Source organism: Grampus griseus (genome assembly GCF_964374135.1).
Source record: "Grampus griseus genome assembly, chromosome: 15".
Taxonomy (NCBI): Eukaryota; Metazoa; Chordata; class Mammalia; order Artiodactyla; family Delphinidae; genus Grampus; species Grampus griseus.
Genome location: NC_139009.1, coordinates 62,205,025 through 62,222,304, shown reverse-complemented (window position 1 = coordinate 62,222,304; position 17,280 = coordinate 62,205,025).

Genomic DNA, 17,280 nt, shown 5'->3' with positions numbered 1-17,280 from the left:
GGAGTTGCTCAGCTCTGGCCCACCGGCAGGCAGATGAGAATTCCCAGTCAGAGACACTGTTTACATCTGAGTGGTCATTCTTGCCCGGGTCCTCATTTTCAGGAAGGAACTTCAATCCAGGCTTTGCTGGCAGCTGCAGCATTTGTTACATCCATTACTATCTCCTTGTTCCTTCTTGCCCCCCAGTGCTTAGCATCCCCCATTTCAGTCACTAAGTCTTCCTTCCCCCAGCCTAGAAGCTTACCTCACCATAAATTTTTATCTCAAATGATAGGTTTGGCACATTCCCCACAGCAACCCACAGGGACTGGGGAAAAGAAAACTCAGATCTCTGGAGAGCTAAGAATTCAACCATTTAGAGGAGTTTCTTTTATACAGGACAGTCTTCATTGAGCTGAACCCTGCAATCCCAGAGAAGATTCACCTACCCGTTCTTTTCTTCTTTCCCTAAAGTGACTGTGTCTTTGAACAATGGGTCTGTGTTCCACTATTCTCTCTATTCATTTTGCAGGTTTACAGAGGCTGGGAAACTGGGGACTGGACTTACATGCCAGGAGCTTCTAAGATCACACGCAAAAATAAGGCTACGGGAAGAGATTGTTGGAATCTATCTCTGTATATTTGAACGTGGGCAGTGGTTAACCAGGATGCTCACACCAAGCTTATATCCAGCTTGCAGCACAAGCTACAAGTTGGTGCATCCCTCCTACTACCAGCCTCTTCTCAATAAATGCAGGTGAAAACTGGGGGCTCTTTTCCCTCAGCTGTTCAATCCAACATGAATAGCTGCAATTTGCAAATTAGAGGAAAATGACAGTGTTTTCTCTGAATGGTTTTGGTCCCAACCCACACTGCTAATGTTGGCATTCAGTTCCTTTCCTTCCCAGCCCAGGGAACGGGGGAACTAAGCGTAAGGCAAGCGTTCTCTTTTCTTGCAAGTGCCTCAGATCCACACACCAGAGAAGGAATCTGCTCCCCCTGGAATCTTTTTCAGCAAACACAAGCCTTCAGCCTAGTCGGCAAGCTCTCTCTTGACTCTATAAGATTTCACTCTTTTTTCGACAGGCAGGTCCCTCTGCAGTACTGCCCAAGCTCCAAGTGAAGGCACCAAAATAATTTTTAAAATGTCAAAGAGCAAATGCGCCTTCAACCCCCAGAGCTCCAGTAAAAATACTGTGAGTTGCCCCTGTGGTTCTCAGGTGACCTCTGGCCTCATCCTCCCTGCAGCGCTGCCTCCTCAGGTTCTCTAGTTTAAGCTCAGAGGTAAAGGAAGTGCTTCTGGGTTTTGCTTACAACAACCCAGGCTCTTCCTGAAAGCATTACCTCAAAGTGAAGGCTGCCCAGAAGCACTTTTGGCCTTGCAAACATCTAGAGATCTCCATGGTGGCATACTCAAGAGGTGCTAGAGATGCTCAGAGGCTCAGAGGGGCCATACCAGGCTGCAGCTTTAGACAGGCACCCCTCCTTCTGGCACAAACACAAACTTCATACTCCTGGGTGCTGATGTAGTGACAGCTTGAATCACAAGGAGTCCCCTCCAGAAACCCAACATGCTTCAGGAAAGGCACTTGAGAGGGAGCCAACTTTTTAGCTACGGGGAGCATAAGGGTCAGCCAGAACATCTGGAGAAGAGACTAACTGAGCTTGGGTCCTACCAGGCAGGGAGAGAGCTGTGCATTAGGAAAGGATCACTTCAAGACAGAGATGAACAAAAAACTTGGATACAGGGGTAGAGAAGGAAAAGAGAGGCAGAAATTGAAAGGGAGAACATAAAAACAGAGAGACAAAAAAAAAAAAAAAACAGCAGGGAGAGAGTGACACACACAGGAAGAAAGACAGAGAAACAAGAGAACCCATAGTCACGCAGACCCTGAAACTCAATTTCTTCATCCAGAAGCCATCCATCTATACCCAGGGCGGCACAGGAGCTGTGGGGCCGAGGCTGCGAGAGCAGGCGGTGAGAGAGCACTGCAGCACCGCCCACGGCTCAGCTGGCCCGATCCGCCGTCCTCGCATCTTCCGCCGTTGCCCGCCTGCACCCGGAGCTAGAGGACCGCCCGGCCTTGCTCAGCGCACCCTACTGCCTCCCTCCAGGCGCCTTCTTGTCTGGCTCTGAGAATCGTCCTCAAAACCCAGCACTGGGGTTGGGGGCTGCGTTAGGGAGGTCGTGGGAAAGGATGGGCACAGGGTGGGTGCAGAGAAAGCGATTGTGTTTCGCAGTTAGCATGAGCTCACCTCCGGGCTCTGAGCTGGCAGGAGTAGAAAGCTGATCGCCCGGCTCCTGCCAGTGGCCGGATCGCAAAGGCAGTTTAGACGGTGCAAACAACTGCCCAGAGCAAATCACCTGGGGGCACGTCTGCCGGTGGCTTCTCCCCGCTTGAGGACAGTCCCCACGCCTTCCGCCCCATGCCCTCGCAGAGACAGATTACAGGTCGGGAAATCCAACCCGAGCGAAATGGGCAATTCACGTCCAAATGTAGGTGAAGACCTAGCCTTCGGTTTAAGAACTGCCTCCCTAAGCGCTTCTCGAAATTTTCCAAGGCAGCTGCAGCTTGTCGGGCGGCTTGGGGCAGGGAAGCTGGGGAGTTGAGAAATGCCTAGTTTCTAGGCGTCTTCTCATCTTTCATATTCCTTGCGCCTAGGTGGCTCTCACAGGAGCCCGGCACTTTTACAAGCCTGTTTTGGAACCGTATTTCACTCGAATGCAAACCCATTTAAATCATCGCCTTGTTTTTCGGAGACTGTTTCTTGTCAATGGGGCCATAAATCCAGAATGTCAAGCCGGATGGAGTGGAGCGCGGACAGGGGAGAGATGGAAGGGAAATGAATCAAGCAGGGAAAGTACCTCCTCGGGTGAGGTGGGAGGGATTCGGCAGGATCTCCAGGGTGGAAATGAGCGAAGGCTGACCAGACCCCGCACCCCTGGAGTCCAAGCCAGCCTTCAGGATAAAGAGCGCGGGGAGCTACGGCGCGCTCTGCCCCGGAGGGAGCGCCCCTCTACCTGGAAAAGCCTCAGGATGTTGGCTACCATGATGGAGACCGAACTCCCCGAAGCCCCAATCACTCCAACTACTTTCTCGGGCTTGACGAAAACCGGAGGCTCGCCGTTGGTGCAGCGCACTTCGGAGATGTCCTTCTGGATGAGCGCCTGGACGAAAGTGAGCGACTGTTCGAGCGCATAAGTGTCCCTGGAACAAGTGTCCAGGATCCGCGCTCCCAGCGTCACGTTGGGCAGCAGGTTGGGATCGCTGTTGATCTGGTCCAGGGCGTAGAGCATCGCTTCCAGCCTGTGGATCCCGTTCTCCCTCTTGATGTCGCCGCAGGGCACTCCGCTGGGACCCTTCGCGTGCACCGGGAACAGCCCCCCGAGGGTGACGTCCCCCTCGATCCGAATGGAGTGCGGGGCGTACATCTCCTGGCCGCGCGCCGCCGCCGCCAGCGCGCACAGAAGCACCTCCAGCACGCAGCAGGGAAACTTCATCAAAGTCAGGGCGCGGAGCAGCTTCCCCAGCTGGACCATGCTGCTCCCGCGGCTGCGGCGGTGGCGGCGGCACTGGAGGGGACGGTGGCGGGCCCGCCGGAGTCCTGGCCCCTTGGGGTGAGCTCCTCCGGCGAAGCCCAGGGTCTCCTGCGGGCGAGGAGGGTAGGGGCGCCCGGGGAAGGGCAGCCGGCGAGGGTGGGAGGTCCCGCGGCGCCTGCCAGCTTGGGGCGCCGTGCGCTCTCGGGTTCCCCGGCCAGCGCGCCGCGCTCGAGCTCGCGCTCGGCGGCTTGCAGCTCGAGCTCTCCAACAGCCCAGCACTGGGGAGAGAGCGAGGATGGCTATCGCTTTAAATGCGCGTTCGGCTCCCTCTCCTCCTCCGCCCACTCCCTCCCACCCTCGCTCGCTCTCAGGCTCTCCCCACCCTTCCCAGCGCCCACCCTCCCCACGGTTTTGCAACATCACGCAGGGAGGGGCTGCGTGCTGAGGTAAGGGGGGAGGGAATGGGTGGGCGGCTGTGGGGCGGGGGGAGTACCTCCGATTGGGAGTTTCGAGGTCCCCAGGGAATCTGGGGATCGCAGGTCGCAGGCGAAGGCTGAGCTCCTGCTTCGGTCTCACTGTAGAAGCCGCTCGCTCGCCCGCCTGCACCCACACGCACATTCTAGGCACAGGGTGGCATCAGCCCCGGACAGGGCGGTTCTAGCTGCGGCTGACTTCTTCCAACCCTGAGGTCCGGAGCCGGGGCTGTCAGCGCCGGGAGAATGCGAGGTAGTCGAAGGTGATGCCGCCAAGCATGAAGGGTAGTAGGGAGAGCCCAGTCTCTACTGCTAACTCGTCTGTGCCAGTTTTTCCTAAGAAAAACACACATACACACAGGAGCCTGATTTATGACCTAAAGAACCTTTACGGAGAGACTTCTCCGGGGCCAGGCACTGGGCTAGCCTGTAGGGAAAGACGCCAACAAGAACTGCTGGGAATGGAAATGCATCTTTGGTCTTCAGGGGTTACTGTGGCCGGAGCCGAATGAAGTAACCCTGGTCTCCAGTAAATCTGTGGCGGATTCGCTCCTTTTCTTCCTTTCATCGCAAGAGATGGAACAACTGAGAACTCTGCAGAGCGCACTTTCTTCTCTGGCGCTGACAGGTGTAAGGCTCCCTCCTACCCATTTCCAGAGGTGCTTTTGGGCTGATGTCAGGTTTCCTCGGGCAGGAAATAGCAAGAAAGAGGTGACAGTAGGAGGAGCAGACAGAAATCTCCCCATCGATCCAGTGATCCAGTGATCCATTCTTTTTTTTTTTTTTTTTTCTGGCTGAAGATTTGGGGGGTTTGGGGAGTGGAATCAGGATGCCAGAGCAGGTTGTAGTGCAGTTAGGAAGCTGTTTTTCAAAGGTGTCCCCTCCTGCAGGTCCAGCCCAAACTTGGCCCAGTAAAGCAGCAAGTGGCCCTAGTTCCTACACAAGGAAGGGCAATGTATCTGCCCTTGGTGCCCACGTGTACTGCTTATGGTGGTCTCTACTCTTGCTGAGCCTTTCTGTTGGAGTGCAGAGAAACTGTCTTATACAGAATTGAGGGCGCAGAGAAAACCAAAACAAGACTATACTTTCTGTTGTAATGTTAGTGTACTAAAGAAAAATGTCCTTGCACATAAACAAAACAACACACACACACACACACCTAAAAAGTCAGAAGTTGGGAAGTTGGTTGTCTCTTCCACCAACCACCTGTATGACCTTGGCACTTCTGTTCCTGTGCCTGAGTTTTACTTTGCCCATCTGTAAAATGATGAAATTGAATTGAATGTTTTACAGGTTAACTTTTAACTTTCAAATCCTCTGTTGAAATAGGCCATGCACCTTTGGCCATGGTGTTCTTTTTAGACCAATATCCTTTGTTGCTTTATGTGTAGGGCACCCGTTTTTTGATACCCAAACAACACTTCAAACATTTCCTGGTACAGAGGATATTTTTTTTCTTGTTGACCACCCATTTATCGTCCTTCTAGGGAGAGTCCAGTCCATCATTTTCTTTTCAGACATGCCCCTCCTCCAGGTTTCAATACTTAAGGTTTGAGGAGGAAAAAATCCTTCTGGCTACAGTGTTCAAGGAAGGGAATAGAGGCTAACAAGAGTTATGCAGGGCTAATCCCTGGACTTCTGCTGGAGTAACGAGGGTGATGACATAGGGTTACCACTGTCCAATAGACAATCCGTGCCGGAGTTAAAAGAAAAAGGAGCCTCCTTCCTCTAAATGCTTTATGTATATCTTTTGGACAATGTTACACTATTTGATTTTGTAAAAACATACCATTTTACTGCCATCTTCAAGAAAAGTGATGTAAAAACTATGCAAAGGGCTTCCCTGGTGGCGCAGTGGTTGGGAGTCCACCTGCCGATGCAGGGGACGCGGGTTCGTGCCCCGGTCCGGGAGGATCCCACGTGCTGCGGAGCGGCTGGGCCCGTGGGCCATGGCCGCTGGGCCTGCGCGTCCGGAGCCTGTGCTCCGCAGCGGGGGAGGCCGCAGCGGTGAGAGGCCCGCGTACCGCAAAAAAAAAAAAAAAAAAAAAAAAACAAAAAACGCTATGCGAAGCTACCCCTGTATACAATGTGATCATCCATCACTCATAGATGTGATGCCCTGCTATATAAGTGCACACCTTGTGCAACCTTATGCTGTGATGCGCCCGCCCCTTCCAGGCAGCCCTGGAGCTGCGAGGGTATAAGCCTGCAGCTGTGCCAGAAGCTCCCACATAAACAGGGAAATATTTGAATCCCATAATGAGAGATACCAGAGAGGAGAAAAGGCAGAGAGAAGAAGGGGTGGGGAAGAGAGAAAGGGACCTGGTTAAAACATGTGAACTCCTGGATCCACATGTGCCTGAAAGATTGCCTCTGTTGTTTTTTTTTTTTTTTTCAATTATATAGTATTTTATTTCTGTTGTTTGAAGTCAAAATATCCTCTTGTAACTCACCTATTCTGCTATTCAATACATTGGATCAAAAAGGCTGGAACAAGTGAAATAGATATCCTGTTAAGACAGCATTAGCTAATTTGGAAAGGGGGAAAGAAGCAAAGCAATAGAAAGGCATCCTTGGGGACACAAATACTGTGATCCTAGTATTTAGGCATCAGTACCTCAGGCTATATTTGATAGAGACTGTATCCTTATTTAGTTTTTAATTTAAGGCTATTTAGTAGGCCCTTGGTGCCAAAAAATGTATTTGAAGGGCTGTGTTACAAGTAATAACACTTGAATTTTCACCTGCCCATGTGAAGATTTATGCTCTCCTCTTCCATTTCCAGGTCACAGCTTGCAACTGCTCAACAAATGGTTCTTGGCTGACTGTTGAATGTTGCCTTATTCTGTGTTCTCTCTTTGCTCTACTCATTCTCCCCAAACATGTGGCAGCAATCATTATCTTCTTTTTGTTGCAGTCATCTGTGTGCATGTTTTATTTCCCTTGCTAAGCTGGAAGATCCTTGAGGGTAAGGGGCTAGGTATTATAAGGGGCTAGGTATTATTTATCTTTTTACCTCGGACAATGTTCAGAATGGTGTTTTGTACCTAAGAAGCACTCATGTGTTGAATGAATCAGAATTGGTTTGCCATTCCCCACTGCCTTTATCTCACAATACCAGAAACATAAAGTGGGCAGAGCAGAAACGACGGCAAATAAGTTGTCCTCTTAGTCACAGAATGCAGTTTCTAGAACTTAAAGAATACTTAGTAGATTTTGAAATAATGTTGTTTTACAAAAATTTCATAAGATTGAAATACTCTAACCTTACAGCTCTCGATCAACTCTAAAGGAGGGCTTTAATTGGCTCTTCCTGAGTCAAGTGTTTATTCCTGGGCCGATAACTGGGGCCATTGTCATAATAGAAAGTGTGATTTGTTACCAGAGAAGGAGGAAAGTGACGCTGGGCTTGCAAGATATTTATATCTTCAGCCAGAGTGCATAGGATCTGGAACTTAATTGGTGACGCAGTATTTGTTTGAGATTATATGAATGAAAAATCTTTGTGTAAGAGTGATTAATCTAAAACTTGGCCAGTCATTGTCCTAGTGTCATATTAAATTCCAGGAGAATCTAGTTTTAGGCACAAAGATCATAAATATAAAATGTGTTCCCAGGCTTGGTTCTGTGTAGTCAGTAATCTATACTCACCCAGTCATTAATAAAAATGAAAGTTAAGGACTCAGTCCTAACTTATATGCTTAGCATTGCATTTTGTTAACAATCTCAGTTTTATTTTCTTTGCTCTCCCCTGTCCATCATCTTCTGCAGAAAATAATGTCTCCACTTTCAATTCCCTGTCTATTTAAATCCAATTTGTAATTTATAAAGTTGTCCTCCTTAAGGGCTGCTGCTTCTGCCACAGTAATGTACTCTGGCCATTATTATACTCTTCCATCTTTCATGTAGGTCTCCATCCATAGGTTTTGTTTTCATAGCTTTTTTTTTTTTTTTGGCGGTACGCGGGCCTCTCACTGTTGTGGCCTCTCCCGACGCGGAGCACAGGCTCCGGACGCGCAGGCTCAGCGGCCATGGCTCACGGGCCCAGCCGCTCCGCAGCATGTGGCATCTTCCCGGACTGGGACACGAACCCGTATCCCCTGCATCGGCAGGGGGACTTTCAACCACTGCGCCACCAGGGAAGCACTATACTTATGATTTTATATTTGCTTATTTACTTTTGTCTCCCACCTCAGCTCAAGAGAGACTATATTCATCTGTGTTAATCACTGCTCTGTTTCCTGAACATGCCTATAAATCATACTGAAGAAGGGTGCCTGAAATTTGGTAAGGGATCAATCAATTTTCTTGGCTGGATGAAGAAATGTGTTCATAAATTAATGAACAGATCTTCGGGGCTTCTGACTTGAGGACTAATGGGAAGAGGATGGCAAATGGTTGGGACAGGGTACTGCAAGAAGTAGTATCCTAACAGATAAGATTGTGTTCATTTAAGTAGTTTTAATGAGAGAGCCGGGAACTAGGGACACACAGCATTAAGGTTTTTATAATGCATTCTGTAGAGTTCTTTTTAAGTCTGTACAAATATCATTGAAAATATATGCATACATATACACCTGTGTTACTTTACTTAGTGCTTTACAAGAGCCCCTCAAGGAAGGAGTAGTAGCAACTCTCAGTATCCTTCCTTTATGGTGAGCTTAATTTATTCAAAGTTACATCATAATTTATTTGTAACTGTGAAACTAGACTTAGTTATTGAATAGACCCTCCCTAGAAACGTATGACATTAATAAAACCAACAAAAATTTGTTCAGTTTCCAATGATAGACACACTACAGACTCAATTATGGGCCATCCAGTTTAATGAAGGGAAGAAGTGATTTAACAAATATAGAGCAAACAGAATATGAAGTTTTATCCTCCATTAATATTAGTAACGGATAGTGTGGGCTCCAGTGCCTTCAAGGTAGCTTGAGACCATCATCTCTGTGTCATGGGCAGGGGGATGTTCAGCCAGGATGTCTTTCACTGTCACTGAGAAAAATTTCCATAATATATAATGATACCTACTGAAACTGATATGGGGCATTCGGGTAATAAGGAATCCATTAGCATATTTTTCCGGAAGCCTTGACTACAAAATGAAGACAGAAGATTTGGACACTTTCAGCCATGAAGAAGTTGTTTGGCTATTCATCTTTATGCGAATGAAGTAAGCTTATTTCATCTCTGCAGCTTCCCATATACCATTTTCCCACCTCTGTTTTATGTTTGGAAAGACTTTTAGAAATTGAAAGTCAAGTTAAAAAGTGAGTGACAGCTTAAATGATATATGGAATATTTTTCTGACTTACAAGAGCATGCAGAATTAAATATGGCCCAGTTCAAATGTTTATTTTAACGTGTATGTTGAGGTGGAGTTTTCAAGGGGCCAGAAAATGAGAATTCACCTTCCAGTGTGTGTTACCAGTTCTGTTCATTGCACAGAATCATCTTCATAAAACATACTGTGTTCTATGTACCTGGTATATATCTCAATTAGTTTGAAGAATTTCTCAGATACCTCTTAATATGTAGTGCTCCAATTCCAATCTTGCCATGTCCTGTACCAGTGACACAGCACACAGGAGTTTTATTCCTCTTTATTTCTCTGGGTTGTTCAGAACCCAATGAAAGAACAATGGAATGGGATCAAAGAGATCAGGGTTCTTGTCCCAGATTTACCATAAAATAATTGTGTCCTCTTGGGAAAATCATAGTCATTCTAGGTCCCTTTTCTTTACTTTGACAGAGCTGCACTAGATGACCCCAAATAATATAGCACTCTTTCAGTAGTAGCTTAGATGTTATTGGTATTCTGAAACAAATGAAGACAATGACACATGGAGCTGTGCAACATCTCTGTAACTCTGTTGTCTTAGAGTTGCCTCCATTTTACAGATGATAAGATGACTGTGCATAGAAGTAGATGTTTGGAACCAGCGGTTCCAAAGTAAGTGGAGGTAAACCACAAATTTCCTTCCTTCCTGAAGCTCACTTAGCCAAAACATAGGCTTCTGAATATTAAGCTGTAAAGCATATTATCAGTACATTTTAAAAGAAGCTATTCTTCTAGGATTTCCAATTAATAGCAGGAGGTTTTGAAATTCTTAAAAGATCATCTAATTTTGTGAGATTTACAGCTCTATTTTCCTGTCAAGCAAGTTGTATTAGTGCCAGACAGTCATCTGAGCTTCTGGATGCTTCTCTGAACCTCTTGAAGTTTTCTTCTTGCTATCTGAAATGCATGCCAGATAAGCCTTTTTCTAGAGCGTATGTACAGACTTGTCTATTTTTATATAGGAAAGCGATGCAGTGAGTCAAGTCGGGGGTTAAGCCCTCATTCTCAGAGTGGTATTGAGCTCCTGGTGAAATATAATCAGCATTTCCTCAGAATCAAAAAGCAGTTATCTCAGGTGTATAATCCCATTAACTATTTATACATTTACGTATGATACATGTATTTATTGTACCTACGAGGCGTGTTCTCTTTGGGAAGTACAAAGCTCTTAGAGACATAGGTTGTTCATTTTTTTGTTTTCCCACAAATACTGTGACCCTTTGAGCAGGAAGGTCTATATTTTACTAACATCTAGAACCAGCAGTTAACACGGTGTCTAAGATGTAGTCAATAATCATGAAATAGATAAACGAACACATTTTTATGTAAGGGCCAGGACATGGACAAATAGAAATTTTTCATTTTCAGTCACAAAGCAACAACAGACATAAAAATGATACAGACAACAAGTGCTACGGTCATTCAAAGAAGGCATAGAATAGATAGAAGGATCTCCTCTATGGCACAGGGAACTATACTCAATATTTTGTAATAACATCTGTATGGGGCATCTGCTCCACACCAGGCCCTATGACAGGTGCTTACATACTTTCCCTCTCCCCCATCCTATGGGGAAAGTACCTCTGCTATAGATTTAACATTGCCTCCCCCAAAATTCATACGTTGAAATCCTAACCCCCAAAGTGATGGTATCAGGAGGTGTGGCATTTGGGAGGTGATAAGGTCATGAGGGTAGAGCTCTCATGAACAAAATTAGTGCCCTCATAAAAGAGACCCCGCAGAGGTCCCTCGACCTTTCTGCCATGGGAGGTTACAGAGAAAACATGCCAACTCAGACCCAGGAAGAGGATACTCACCGGACTGTGAATGTGCTCGCACCCTGATCTTAGACTTCCAACCTCCAGAACTATGAAAAATAAATTTCTGTTGTTCATAAGCTACCCAGGCTCTCGTATTTTGTTATAGCAGCCCAAATGGATTACGATCACCTCTGTCTTTAGGTTTCAGACCCAGAAACTCAACTTTGTAGAGGTTACGAGGACCCTAAAGCCACTCAACCAGGCAGAGGCAGATTTGAAATTTAAATCTCCAATTCCACATGTAAGTCTATCAGACCCTGTCTCCAGACATGATGTCATGAACAAGAGCTAATGCAACAAAGAGTTTACATGCAGCAAAACAATTAGCAAACAAAGTAAGAATATAGTAGACCGACTGTTTTTGTCACCCAATAGCCATTCACCACTCTTCCAGTTGAACAGAAGCCATGCCCCGTGGGCACATTCAGCCCTGCTGTTTTCACTTCCCAGATTTGAGGGGTAGGAAATTATTATCCCTCCTGGCCATCAGCACCCTGACCTCTACCACCCACCGGAACAGCTGGATCCACCTGTTCAAATGAAACAGGTCTGCTCTCTGTGGTGTTGGCTTCTAGTTCAAGCAGCTCTCCCCACATGATAGCAAAGCTGGCTCCCAGCAGTTGCAAGCATGAATCCTACCAGCCTAGCAGTCCCAACAGATACATTTTAAGTATTTTTTCCCCAAAGCTCCAGTTAAAAGTCCTAGGCTGATTCCAATTTGACCTGCTCTGGACAAACATTTTCTTTAGAACCAAGAAGGCTGCCAGACAAAATACAGGATGCCCGCCTCGTTAAAGCTGAACTTCAGATAAACAGTAATTTTTTTAGTAGAAGTATGTTGCATGCAATGTTGAAGACACCCTAAAAAGTCGTGGTTTTCATCTGCGGTTCAGCTTTAACTGGGCGCCCCGTGTGGGCTTTGCCGGCTGTGGTGGGCGCCGAGCGGGGTTGGCGGGGACGGTGGGGGACTGTGGCCCGAGACGGGTTGCACACCCAGCCCACAGCGTGCAGGGAGAGAGGGGCAGCCTCGTCTCCGCTGCAGGAGCTGAGACGGGGAGAAGGGGAGCGCCCCAAAAGGAAACAAGCTGCCCCTCCCAGGAGAGAGGAGATGGCTGTTCAGCAGCCAGAAACAGCACAGGAGCCCGAGCACAGAAGCGGCGGCCTCTGAGGACGCGGCGCACATATTTCCGGTGGGCGAGGGGCACGCGGGCCGGTCCGTGGGAAAGAGGGGAGCCCGCGCCGGCCCCTCCGCCTCCCGAGCCTGTGCGTTTCCCTAAAAGAGCAGCAGCTGTGCAAACCGAGGGTTCACAGTTGTGATAAATCGCCTTAGGAAAGCACTTCGATTAAAGTCACATCTAACTAGAACGCAAGAAGTCACCCCTGAACAAATCAATTGCGAGAGGGGCAGCTCTGGGCGCGCACCCACCCCGCTGCTGTTTTGCTTTCCCCGCAGGACGAGGGCCGCTCACCGGGTCGCGGGGACAGCGCACTGTCTCAGCTGGGGAAGAGGCGCTTCCTCAGGACACATGCAAAACCCAAAGTGTGAAAGGAGGCCTTTATTCCATTCCTTTGGGGGATTTCTTCATGACGTAAAGCCCAACTTGGTTTCAGATCTGCCTGTGATTTCCGTGACAGAACCTTCCTGGGGGGTCCACCAGCAGCGGGGTGGCCAGGCGCCACAGGGCTGTGCTCTCTTTCCCAAGCCAGTTCATCTCCATCTGTAGCATTTTCAGAGAAACTCTCGGATAGGTTTTCTCCAACAGGTTCTTTTTCCTTCGGTTTATAAAGTCATTCTCCTGCACAAAATAAACGGCCTGAAGACATGACTGAGCCTCTTTTTCTCCCAGGGTCAGGGCCAGCACGGCCCCCAGACCACAGGGGCACAGGGCCTCACAATGGGCTTCAGGCCTTCCCCTCTCCTTCCGCCCCTCCCACCCCGCCCTACCCCTCCTCTCCTCCCCTGCAGAAATCACATCCCTTTCTCCAGACTCCCCACTTCAGCTTGACTTCCAGCAGATCTTTACCCTGCCAGTTAGCAATTCAGGACTAATTAGGTGATTGCTTTCATTTACGGTAGCACTTGGGGGGAGGGGGATGAAATGGCTTTGCCCCTATTCTCGTTGGAAAAATAAATTACACCCACTGTCACTTGAGATCTTATTTTCCCCCCAATCAAGCAAATTAGCAGCGTGGTTCATTTTCCCAGCATTCACTCCTGAACAGACGGCAGTGCCCTGGAACGTGGCTTAGAGCTGTGTGGTCAGTGCAATTGTTTGGGGCTGTTTGTGCCGACAATGACAGGAGACGCCTGTCTCCCGAAAGAAGAGTGGCCCTTGTCTTGCTTAGGCCAACGAGCTGCCCAGAGCGCTGCCCGCCTGGCTTCTGAGGAAGATGTACACCGCCATCTAGTGGAGATGGGCGCTCACTGCAGTGTGCTCGTTCTCCCGCCTTTCCTTCTGGCCGGTAAGAACAAGCAATAATGCTTCTTGTAAGTTCCTAAAAATAGGGGAGGTCTTATATCACCAGGAGTGAAATGTTTGCCTCAATGACTGTAATGAAAGTGCAACCCCGTGCTTGCACAACGTCTATCTTGTCAGTAGCTCTCTTTCATCCCGATGTTTAGGTCCAAGCCAGGATCGTCATTGTCTGAGCAATGGGTATCTCTACGAAGCTGGGTAGTTCTCCCCTGTCCCAAGTAGTGTGGGAGGAGACAGTCAGCACCTTCACAGACGCCTTCATCTCTGCAGCCTCGCCATCACTCCTCATCTCGCCCACAGCAAGCCCGATTCCAAAGTGCACAGGGTAGAGGCGTTCAAAAGTTGGCTTGTTCAACCAGGGGCATTGCCACTTCCCAGAGGGAGCCAGAAACACACCCACATCCTAAGACTCTTTTCAGTCTTGGCGTTGAGGGGGTTCCCACTCTGTCCCGACTACACACAAGTCAGTGTCTTTTTCCTTTCCGCTCATTCTACCTACATGGAGAGCATGTTGATCTCCCCAGTTTTAACACAGGAACCATGATTTTCTTGGGTTTTGTGTATGGGGGGGGGGAGAGAATGGGAGAGAGAGCAAGTCCATCCCAATATGGAAGGGCTTGGGGCCGTGGTTCTCAACCAGGGGCAATTTTGCACCCAGGAGACATTTGAAAGTGTCTTGGGACACTTTGGATGGTCACAGCTTAGGGGAGGCTAAAAGTCCTTCCATCACAGGACAGGCCCACAGCAAAGAAGCATCCAACCCCACCCAGCAGTCGTGCTGAGGCTGAGAAAGCCTGGTTTAGGCTCGCAGATATCGCCCTCCAGCAAGCCGGTTAGAACACTGATTGTTCTCAAATGGCCCACACTGCAGAGGCTGTGGATAGATAATGCATCCTCTCCCAAGTCAGTACTGACCGCCGTTTTTCTTCTTTGAGACTCTTCCATTTTAAACATAATTTAGCTGTCTCTTTTTTTTCCCTCTGCTCTGCTGAGAAGAGAAAGGATTGGAAAGGGGGAGGGGAAGGTGACAGAAAAGGAGGATTAGAGGCCTGACCTATTTCTCCTGGAGAAGCTGGGCACATTCCTCTCTCACACGTGCTTTGTGACTGAGCAGGGTACAATTAAAAGCACAATAATTTGCTTGTTATCCAAGTCAGGCATTAGTCCGGGTAATGGCGTGCTTGGTGTAGAGATGGATTTCCTTGTTCGGAGCTAAGCACAGGACTAGCTGAATTCTCCATGGAGAAATCTTGATTTGTTCAGGTCTTTCATGTTTTCTACAGAGAAGGGATTATGTCTTCCTAAAGAGGGGAATTGCTTAAAAAGCTACAAAGTATAAGAAAAGGATTTAGGGCAGAGGGGCCTGTGGTTACGTAGCTGAGGGGTACAGGGAATTTCAGAGCCAAGGATTATTTAAAGCCATAAAGTTAAAAAAAAATTGCTTTAGGGACTTCCCTGGTGGTGCAGTGGTTAAGAATCCTCCTGCCAGTGCAGGGAACACGGGTTCGAGCCCTGGTCCGGGAAGATCCCACATGCCGTGGAGCAACTAAGCCCGTGTGCCACAACTACGGAGCCTGCGTGCCACAACTACTGAAGCCCACGCGCCTAAAGCCCGTGCTCTGCAACAAGAGAAGTCACCCAGTGAGAAGCCCGTGAACCGCAATGAAGAGTAGCCCCTGCTCACCACAACTAGAGAAAACCCACGCGCAGCAACAAAGACCTAATGTAGCCAAAAATAAAAATAAATTTAAAAACATTTATTAAAAAACATTGCTTTAGCACTACTGCATCAGTGCTGGCGAGTACACTGTAAAGGCAATTAAGCATGAGCTAATATTCATTTTACTTTGGCTAATTACTGCATGGATCCAGGAGAGGGAGGGGAAAGAAAACATGCCCCTTCCCTGGCAATCAGGGAGGACGTTGGTTTTGGTTTCTTTGCCTTATAGGCACGCTTATTAGTTGGGGTGCCCAGAATCCAGCCATCACAAGGGCCTTGTTAGTTAAAACACAGGAAAGTTGTTCTCTCAAGGCAGAACAGTGAATGCTCTGCTGTCCCAGTGACCAAGCAGAAGCCACTATTAGTTTTAACTCCATCGATTATTGTTATCCAGAGAGGACATGACATACACAGTCCTGACTTCACCCATGTGCCTGCTGAACCTGGGTCAGGGGCTCTCAACCCAGAGCAACTCTGCCCCCCTCCCCCCAGCTCCCTGCCCCCCGGACAATTGACAAGTTCAGGAGCCATTTCTGCTGTCACAGCTGGGGAAGGACTGCTGGCGTCCGCTGGGCAGAGGCCAGGGATACTGTAGGAGTATCCCACAATGCCCAGGACAGCCCACAGCAAGGAATTATTGGACACAAAATGTCACCAGTGGCAAAAGTAAGAGGTCCTGGTGTAGACAGAGGCAATTTCCTCTCCTTGAGTAGGTGAAGGTCTTCAGAATCTTCGCTTCCTCAAATACATAATGGACAAGTCATCAGATGACCATATTTCATGCTAACTAACACGCTTTTCTTCCCCCTTTTCTACACTGGGTATTCATTCTCCCACTTCAGGAAATCGAGTGACGCTAAGAAAAACTTGCCCTGGAAGAATGGTCTGCGGGGGCGAACCGAGACCCAAGTCGGTGCCCGCCCTCTCCTTCCCCGATTCACACACACGCACCCAAGAGAGAAGACAGCGAGCTTCTCTGCAATCCCCTGGTTTGGAGTTTTGAGAAGTTTTATTCCCTTCTCTGAGATTACCCATTCTTCCCTGCATGAAGCATGTTCAGCGAAGTCATTTGTCCTGCAGCTTTACAGGAGTTAAGAGCCCGCAGCAGTGAGATATCCATTTCCTCCCTGGAGAATGAGGACTCCCCCTGAGGGAGGTTAATGCTCAGGACAGGAGCATCCCTGGAGCTGGTGACAGCCAAGGGGCTGTGACTCAGGACTGTCCCAGGCAGGCCATCAACTCTCTGGGAGAGCCTCAAGAATGCACTTAGCCTCCGTTTACAGGAGGTGAGGAGGGCAGAGTGCTGCAGACGGGGAGCGGGGCGGCCACTCCCAGACTAAACCCTAGCCGGCACCCTGCAAGAGACAGAAAACCTCTCCCCTCAGGTCCCACCAGCCCTGCTCTCCCCTTCTGTGCACCCCTTTCAAATGCGTTTTTCTGCTTTGCCCCCTCCCATTCAATCCGTTCTAGGTACAGTGGTCACGGTGATCCTGGTAAGTCCCAAGTCAGATCGTGTTGCTCGGAGCTCAAAACCCTTCAGAGGCTCCCATCTGGATTCGAATAAAAGCAGTCTTCTCCCTCTCTCCCCCTCCCCATCCCCACCCCCGTCTCTCTCTCTCTCTCTCTCTCTCTCTCACACACACACACACACACACACACACACACACACACACACACACACACCGTCCCTCCCCTTCCCTCAAGCCCTTCCAGACGCACTGGCACGCTGTCCCTGGCTGTTCCTAGCAGCTCCCTCCCCGTAGCCTCCTGCACTTACTATTCTCTCTGCCTAGAATGTTCTTTCTCTCCGTATCTACAGTGGCTGCTCTCTCTGGTCCGTCCACATGTCCCCTTCTAATTAGGGTAGGCCTCTTTCCCTTTGATGCTTTATTGTTCCCGTAACCTGCATCATCTGGTAACATGCTA